Here is a 9,898-nt window from a genome sequence, read left to right on the forward strand (position 1 = left end):
ATCTAGGGGAGGCTGGGTCTTTCTGTGGAGGCTGGGTCTTTCTGTGGACTCACGTCCAGGGGAAGAGGGGTCTTTCCCTGGACTCACAACCAGGGGAAGAGGAGTGTTTCTCTGGACTCACATCCAGAGGAAGCTGGGTCTTTCTGTGGACTCACATCCAGAGGAAGCTGGGTATTTCTATGGACTCACGGTTAGGGAAAGCTGGGTCTGTCTGTGGACTCAGGTCTAGGGGAGGCTTGGTCTTTCTCGGGGCTCATATCCAGAGGAAGGTTTGGTCTTTCTGTGGACTCACATCCAGAGGAAGCTGGGTCTTTCTGTTGACTCACATCCAGTGGAAGCTGGGTATTTCTGTGGACCCATGGCCAGGGAAAGCTGGGTCTGTCTGTGGACTCAGGTCTAGGGGAGGCTGGGTGTTTCTGTGGACTCAGGTCTAGGGAAAGCTGGGTCTTTCTGTCGACTCAACGTCTAGACGAGGCTGGGTCTTTCGGTGTCCTCACTTCTAGGGGAGGCTGGGTCTATCTCTGGACTCATGTCTAGGGGAGGTTTGGTCTTTTGGGGGACTCATATCCAGAGGAAGGTTTGGTCTTTCTGTGGACTCACATCCAGAGGAAGCTGGGTCTTTCAGTGGACTCACATGCAGAGGAAGGCTTGGTGTTTCTGTGGACTCACAACTACGGGAAGCTGGGGCTTTCTGTGGACTCACATCCTGGGGAAACTGGGTCTTTCTGTGGAGTCACATCCAGAGGAAGGCTTGCTCATTCTGTGGACTCACATCTAAGGGAAGCTGGGTCTTTCTTTGGACTCACATCCAGAGGAAGCTGGGTCTTTCAGTGGACTCACATCCAGAGGAAGGCTTGGTGTTTCTGTGGACTCACATCTAGGGGAAGCTGAAGCTTTCTGTGGACTCACATCCAGGGGAAGCTGGGTCTTTCTGTGAAGTCACATACAGAAGAAGGCTTGCTCATTCTGTGGACTCACATCTAGGGGAAGCTGTGTCTTTCTGTGGACTCACATCCAGAGGAAGCTGGGTATTTCTGTCTACTCATGGCTAGGGAAAGCTGCGTCTGTCTGTGGACTCAGGTCTAGGGGAGGCTGGGTCTTTCTGTGGACTCACGTCTATGGGAGGCTGGGTCTATCTCTGGACTCACGTCTAGGGGAGGCTTGGTCTTTCTCGGGATCATATCCAGAGGAAGGTTTGGTCTTTCTGTGGACTCACATCCAGAGGAATCTGGGTCTTTCTGTTGACTCACATCCAGCGGAAGCTGGGTATTTCTGTGGACCCACGGCCAGGGAAAGCTGGGTCTGTCTGTGGACTCAGGTCTAGGGGAGGCTGGGTGTTTCTGTGGACTCAGGTCTAGGAAAAGCTGGGTCTTTCTGTGGACTCAACGTCTAGGCGAGGCTGGGTCTTTCGGTGTCCTCACTTCTAGGGGAGGCTGGGTCTATCTCTGGACTCATGTCTAGGGGAGGTTTGGTCTTTTGGGGGACTCATATCCAGAGGAAGGTTTGGTCTTTCTGTGGACTCACATCCAGAGGAAGCTGGGTCTTTCAGTGGACTCACATGCAGAGGAAGGCTTGGTGTTTCTGTGGACTCACAACTACGGGAAGCTGGGGCTTTCTGTGGACTCACATCCTGGGGAAACTGGGTCTTTCTGTGGAGTCACATCCAGAGGAAGGCTTGCTCATTCTGTGGACTCACATCTAAGGGAAGCTGGGTCTTTCTTTGGACTCACATCCAGAGGAAGCTGGGTCTTTCAGTGGACTCACATCCAGAGGAAGGCTTGGTATTTCTGTGGACTCACATCTAGGGGAAGCTGAAGCTTTCTGTGGACTCACATCCAGGGGAAGCTGGGTCTTTCTGTGAAGTCACATACAGAAGAAGGCTTGCTCATTCTGTGGACTCACATCTAGGGGAAGCTGTGTCTTTCTGTGGACTCACATCCAGAGGAAGCTGGGTATTTCTGTCTACTCATGGCTAGGGAAAGCTGCGTCTGTCTGTGGACTCAGGTCTAGGGGAGGCTGGGTCTTTCTGTGGACTCACGTCTATGGGAGGCTGGGTCTATCTCTGGACTCACGTCTAGGGGAGGCTTGGTCTTTCTCGGGATCATATCCAGAGGAAGGTTTGGTCTTTCTGTGGACTCACATCCAGAGGAATCTGGGTCTTTCTGTTGACTCACATCCAGCGGAAGCTGGGTATTTCTGTGGACCCACGGCCAGGGAAAGCTGGGTCTGTCTGTGGACTCAGGTCTAGGGGAGGCTGGGTGTTTCTGTGGACTCAGGTCTAGGAAAAGCTGGGTCTTTCTGTGGACTCAACGTCTAGGCGAGGCTGGGTCTTTCGGTGTCCTCACTTCTAGGGGAGGCTGGGTCTATCTCTGGACTCATGTCTAGGGGAGGTTTGGTCTTTTGGGGGACTCATATCCAGAGGAAGGTTTGGTCTTTCTGTGGACTCACATCCAGAGGAAGCTGGGTCTTTCAGTGGACTCACATGCAGAGGAAGGCTTGGTGTTTCTGTGGACTCACAACTACGGGAAGCTGGGGCTTTCTGTGGACTCACATCCTGGGGAAACTGGGTCTTTCTGTGGAGTCACATCCAGAGGAAGGCTTGCTCATTCTGTGGACTCACATCTAAGGGAAGCTGGGTCTTTCTTTGGACTCACATCCAGAGGAAGCTGGGTCTTTCAGTGGACTCACATCCAGAGGAAGGCTTGGTGTTTCTGTGGACTCACATCTAGGGGAAGCTGGAGCTTTCTGTGGACTCACATCCAGGGGAAGCTGGGTCTTTCTGTGAAGTCACATACAGAAGAAGGCTTGTTCATTCTGTGGACTCACATCTAGGGGAAGCTGTGTCTTTCTGTGGACTCACATCCAGAGGAAGCTGGGTATTTCTGTCTACTCATGGCTAGGGAAAGCTGCATCTGTCTGTGGACTCAGGTCTAGGGGAGGCTGGGTCTTTCTGTGGGTCTATGGGAGGGGTCTATCTCTGGACTCATGTCTAGGGGAGGCTTGGTCTTTCTCGGGACTCATATCCAGAGGAAGGTTTGGTCTTTCTGTGGACTCACATCCAGAGGAATCTGGGTCTTTCTGTTGACTCACATCCAGCGGAAGCTGGGTATTTCTGTGGACCCACGGCCAGGGAAAGCTGGGTCTGTCTGTGGACTCAGGTCTAGGGGAGGCTGGGTGTTTCTGTGGACTCAGGTCTAGGAAAAGCTGGGTCTTTCTGTGGACTCAACGTCTAGGCGAGGCTGGGTCTTTCGGTGTCCTCACTTCTAGGGGAGGCTGGGTCTATCTCTGGACTCATGTCTAGGGGAGGTTTGGTCTTTCTGGGGACTCATATCCAGAGGAAGGTTTGGTCTTTTTTGTGGCCTCACATCCAGAGGAAGCTGGGTCTTTCAGTGGACTCACATCCAGAGGAAGGCTTGGTTTTTCTGTAGACTCACATCCAGGGGAAGCTGGGTCTTTCTGTGGACTCATGTCCAGGGGAAGAGGGGTCTTTCCCTGGACTCACAACCAGGGGAAGAGTGGTCTTTCTCTGGACTCACATCCAGAGGAAGCTGGGTCTTTCTGTGGACTCACATCCAGAGGAACCTGGGTATTTCTGTGGACTCATGTCTGGGCAAAGGTGGGTCTGTCTGTGGACTCAGGTCTAGGGGAGGCTGGGTGTTCCTGTGGCCTCAGGTCTAGGGGAAGCTGGGTCTTTCTGTGGGCTCACATCCAGAGGAAGGCTTGGTGTTTCTGTAGACTCACATCTAGGGGAAGCTGGGGCTTTCTGTGGACTCATATCCCGGGGAAGCTGGGTCTTTCTATGGACTCACATCTTGGCGATGCTCCGTCTTTCTGTGGAGTCACGTCTATGGTAAGCTGGGTCTTTCTATGGAGTCACATTCATGGGAAGGCTTGGTCTTTCTGTGGGGTCACATCCAGAGGAAGCCTTGGTCGTTCTGTGGACTCACATCTAGGGGAAGCTGGGTCTTTCTGTGGACTCACATCTAGAGGAGTCTGGGTCTTATCTTGGACTCACAACTAGGGGAGGCTGGGTCTTTCCTTGGACTCAGATCTAGGGGAGGCTGGGTCTTTTTGTGGACTCACATCCATAGGAAGCTGCGTCTTTCTGTGGACTCACATCTAGGGGATGCTGGGCCTTTCTGTGGAGTTACAATAAGGCGATACTGGGTCTTTTTGTGAACTCACAACTAAGGGAGGATGGGTCTTTCTGTGGACCCACATCTATGGGAAGCTGGCTTTTTTCCTGGACTCACATTTAGGGGAAGCCTGGGTCTTTCTGTGGACTCACATCTAGGGGAAGGCTGGGTCTTTCAGTGGACTCACATCCAGAGGAAGGCTTGGTGTTTCTGTGGAGTCACATCCAGAGTAAGACTTGGTCGTTCTGTGGACTCACATCTAGAGGAAGCTGGGTCTTTCTGTTGTCTCACGTCTAGGGGAAGCTGCGTCTTTCTGTGGACTCACATCTAGGGGATGCTGGGTCTTTCTGTGGAGTCACAATAAGGGGAGGCTGGGTCTTTTTGTGAACTCACAACTAAGGGAGGCTGGGTCTTTCTGTGGACCCACATCTACGCGAAGCTGGGGTTTTTTCTGGACTCACATTTAGGGGAAAGCTGAGTCTTTCTGTGGACTCACATCTAGGGGGAAGGCTGGGTCTTTCTGTGGACTCACATCTAGGGGAGCCTGGGTCTTATCTTGGACTCAGATCTAGGAGAGTCTGGGTCTTTCCTTGGACTCACATCCATAGGAAGCTGAGTCTTTCTGTGGACTCACATCCAAAGGAATCTGGGTCTTTCTGTGGACTCACATCCAGAGGAAGGCTTGGTCATTCCGTGGACTCACATCTAGGGGAAGCTGCGTCTTTCTGTAGACTCACATCTAGGGGATGCTGGGTCTTTCTGTGGACTCACAATAAGGGGAGGCTGGGTCTTTCTGTGGAGTCACAATAAGGGGAGGCTGGGTCTTTTTGTGAACTCACAACTAAGGGAGGCTGGGTTTTTTTCTGGACTCACATCTACGGGAAGCTGGGTTTTTTTTCTGGACTCACATTTAGGGGAAGGCTGGGTCTTTCTGTGGACTCACATCTAGGGGAGGCTGGGTCTTTCCTTGGACTCAGATCTAGGGGAGGCTGGGTCTTTTTGTGGACTCACATCCATAGGAAGCTGATTCTTTCTGTGGACTCACATCCAAAGGAATCTGGGTCTTTCTGTGGACTCACATCCAGAGGAAGCTGGGTCTTTCTGTGGACTCACATTCAGGGGAAGAGGGGTCTTTCTGTTGACTCATGTCTATGTGAAGCTGGGTCTTTCTGTGGACTCACATCTAGTGGAGGCTATGTCTTTCTGTGGACTCACATCTAGGGGAAGCTGGTCTTTCTGTGGACTCACATCTAGAAGAAGACTAAGACTGATTCTTCTTTCTGTGAGCTCACATCTAGAGGAAGGCTGGGTTTTATTCTTCTTTCTGAGGACTCACATCCAGAGGACCTTGGTGCATAGTGATCCCTGAATATGTTGAATGAATATAAGGCTAATCCAGAAGGTATGTCTGGGTTGTATTCAATTCAGTATCATTTCACAATAGGGCACTGACCACCTGCTATGTACAGGATACTGTCCTGGGCACCAATCAGCCTTTGGTTCTAGAGGAGAAAGTAAGGCTGGTGACTGCAAAGCCCTCTCTCACTAAAATCCAATTCACAATGTTATGCATGTCATGGCATCAGGTCATCCCCAATGTTCAGATGCTTTTTGAGAATGAAGAACAAACTAAGAGTGTCTACTATGAAACTGGTACTGAAAATAGAAATAGGAACGTGTGTTATAATCCCGGCCCTGGAGTTGTTTACATTATAATAAGAAAATCCGATACAAATCAGATGTGGGGGCCAAGGAAGTGAGCTTTGGTCCAGGTAGTCACAGGCTCACAGGGATTGAGAGAAAGATTATAAAATAGACAACTGTCATAACCCCTAGTAGCAATACAAGTTTGAATTGGAGTTTGGAGCAATGTGTTTGGAGGGAGGAAATGAGTGACAGCAAGGTATATGTCACATGACAAAATACTTGCGTTCAGCCAGTCCTGGTGTCCATCTGTATGGATGGGTGGGTGGGTGGGATGTGAAGCACGGACAGGTCCATGCAATTTAATTAATTAAATTAATTTATAGGTTGTGTTCCTATAGAGCATAGAATCCTATAGATTCATAGTCCAATTGAGCAAAGTGATGCAGGCTAGGTGGCCAAGCCCGTGTTTGTAGATGGTAGACCAGTCTGACTGATGAATAACCATGAGTGCAGCCAATGTCACCAAAGGAATTCTCTCAACCTCCGGGTTTAGCCTCAACTGACCTATTCAGGATTGGTGCAGTTGCGTTGGGGTCCCACTTGCTTTATCTGAGTCTGAAACTGAATTACCCTGACTCCCTGAAAGCTCAACTTCTGGGAGCAATTAAGAGTGAAGTTGTGTTTCCAGGAGACTCAGAGTGGACCAGATGTCATAGTTTCTTAGATGTCATAGTTTCTTCTAGCCTTCTCCTATGAGGGAGCATGCCTTATATGGTTTGCACTTTTAATAATCATTAGCATTTATATACCTCATTAAGATGTGCAATGTACTTTACAAATATTAGCTCATTTTATCCTCACAACAGTCCTGGGAGGTAGGTGTTTTTATCATTCCCATTTTAGAGATGAGGAAACTGAGGTAGACAGAGGCTAAGTATCTTATCTAGAATCACATAGTTAGTAAATATCTGAAGTGAGATTTGAACTTCCTGACTCCAGGTCAGGTTTAGCTCTCTATTCATTGTGATACCTAGCTTCCTTCATTATTAACAAAACAATTTAATAGCAATGATTGACATTTATAGATCTCTTTAAAATTTACAGAACTCTTTGCTTATATTCTCTTATTTCATCTTCACAAGGGAGGCAGTATGATATGGTGTATGTGTGCATACACATGTACATGAATACCCATACAGTTATATGCATATATACACATATACCCTGTGGAGGATATTCCTTCCATGGTTGCAGGTAAACCCCCTTTGTGGTCCTGTGCAGTTTTAAGATGTTAGAATCCTCAGTGAAGTTGCAGACTCACCAAAAGAATCCTGACAACTCCATATAATACATATATATTTATATACATGGGAGGGGGCAGGCACCAGAGGCAATTAGTCAGTGAAATGGATAGAGTTCTTGGCTTGGAGTCAGGAAGTCTTATTGTTGAGTTCAAATTCAACTTCAGACATTTATTATCTGTGTGATCCTGCTTACCAGAGTTTTCTTATTGTAAAATGAGCTGGAGAAGAAAATGGGAAACCACTCCAGTATCTTTGCTAAGAAAACTCCAAATGGGGACCCAAAGAACAAAAAATTGGACATGACTGAAATGACTCAACAAAAATAATACACTTAAGTTTGTGTGTGTGTGTGTGTGTGTGTGTGTGTGTAAATAATAGATAGTCCTTGTTCCAGTCTAATGGAGGAGCCAATATGCACACAACAATGTATGACCAAGATAGATTTATATGTATATTTATGTAAATGTTTACATATACATAGATATAATACACCTATACAAATATACATGTGTGTATATACATAGATATATATTTTCTTTCTCATTTCCTGTCACATAATAGACCCATATTAAGTGCTTGATAAAAATTCTGATAGTCCAACAAAGGAATGGTTCACTTTACAAGATGGCCAGCTCACTAGTACTAGAAGGGTTCAAGTAGAGACTTTCAGGGACCTTGTGGAGGACATTCCTTCCATGGTTGCAGATAAACCCCCTCTGTAGTCCTTTCCAATTTTAAGATGTTAGAATTCTCAGTGAAGTTGCAGACTCACTAAAAGAATCCTGACAACTCCATGTCCAGCTCCTTATTCCAGGAGGTGCTTCCAGGAGAATTGGGGTTTTCTCTTCTCTCACTCTACTCTCCTTCTTGGGGAACCTCATCTTTTCCTATCAATTCAACCAGCATCTCTATGCAGATGACTCTCAAACCTGCATATCCAGCACTCTTCCATGGGGAGCCTCCAGCTCCCCAACTCTAACTGCCTTCTGGATATCTTCATCTGGGTGTCCCATAGGTTTCTTATTTTTGCAAGGCAATGAAGTTAAGTGACTTTCCCAAGGTCACAGAGCTAGGTCATTCTTAAGTGTCTGAGGTCCTCCTGACTCCAGGGCCAGTGTTCTATCCACTATGCCAGCTAGCTGTCCAGGTTTCTTATTTTCAACACATCTAAAAACCAAACAATGTCTTTTCCCCTAAATACTTCCTCCATTTTTGTTGATGGCATCACCATCCTTCAAGTCACCCAAATTTAATCTCTCTCACCTTCAACTCTTTCCTCTCCCTCCCCCACTCCCACCCCATCAATCTAATCAGCTGCTAAATGTTGTTGATTCTCAACATCTTTTTGCAGCCTTCTGTCTGCTCATAACACAGCCACATCAGTCCAGGCCCTCTTCAACTCCAGCCTAGATTATTTCAATAGCCACTTGATTAGTTTCCCTGCCTTTCTAATAATCCTATATACAGTTTTTAAATTAATATACCTAAAGAATGACTAAGTCACTCTTTTCTCCTTAAGAATTTCCTCCGGCTCCAAGAAGTGGTTCCCCCTTGTCTCTAAAATAAACTACAAGTTCCTTGTCATTTAAAGCTTTTCCCTATGGATGCTTCCACTTCCCCACATCTATTGAGATCCTCTACAGTCTGGGTTCTGACTTCATCATTCACCTGAAACTACTCTCTCCAAAGTTAGCAAAGATCTCTTAATTACCATTTGTTTTGCAAGGCAATGGGGTTAAGTGGCTTGCCCAAGGCCACACAGCTAGGTCATTATTAAGTGTCTGAGGTTGGATTTGAACTCAGGTACTTCTGACTCCAGGGACAGTGCTTCATCCACTGTACCACCTAGCCTCCCCTAATTACCATTTTCTAATGACCTTTTCTCAAACATCATCATTCTGGAACTCTGCTACCTTACTGATGAAGATTTGCCATTAGCAGGGCGGAGCCAAGATGGCGACAAAAACAGATCCTGTCCTAGGCGCTCTCTCATAAATCTTCGAAACTAAGGACTTTAACTAAATTTTCGAGAGACAGAACCCACAAAGGAACCCACTGAGGCAGTTCTCCTACTCAAGGTAACCTGGAAAAGAGCAGAAAGGCTCTGCTCCCCGGGGTTGCAGGGGCAGCCTGCCAGAGGGGTGGCCCACCAGAGTGAAAGAACTTCGGCCTCCCAGAGGCAGCCCCAGGATGCTGGGAGCCGTTGTTCACAGCAACGGGGGAGTCTCCTGACCTACACGCCGGGGGAGCACGGGGAACAAATTGGGGGAACAGCGGGGGACCTCTGCCAGAGCGAGCATGTGAAGCCCAGCCCTCAGGGCATACAGCAAGCAGCATGGCCAAAGCAGCCCAGATCCAGGAACAGAAGCAGGTGGAGCCAGTAACCAGGAGCCCCCAGGGCATGAGCCCATTGAACCTAGAGAGGGGAATGAAGAGAGACTGCCGAGCTCTGTCCCTGGAACAGGACTCTGGGGCTCTGAACACGAATGATCACAGTCTAGGCCCCCCTATAGAACAGCAGGGGCCCCCTCCACCTCAGCCCCGTAGCAGAGGGGGGCACATATGGTCATTCACAGACCAGGAGGGAGGACAGAGCCTCACACACTGAGACCCTTGTGGGAGTGTCCCAAAAGCTCAGGAAGCACCCCCAAAACAGGCTTAGGCTGGGAAAATGAGCAAGCAGAGAAACAAGAGGAACACCATCGAGAAATACATTATCTATGATCCCAAGAAGGATCAATATACTCAGTCTGAAGATGAGGAAGCACAAGCTCCTGCATCTAAAGACTCCAAGAAAAAAATAGAAATTGG

The sequence above is a fragment of the Macrotis lagotis genome, chromosome 1 (assembly GCF_037893015.1).
Source record: "Macrotis lagotis isolate mMagLag1 chromosome 1, bilby.v1.9.chrom.fasta, whole genome shotgun sequence".
NCBI classification, from domain to species: Eukaryota; Metazoa; Chordata; class Mammalia; order Peramelemorphia; family Peramelidae; genus Macrotis; species Macrotis lagotis.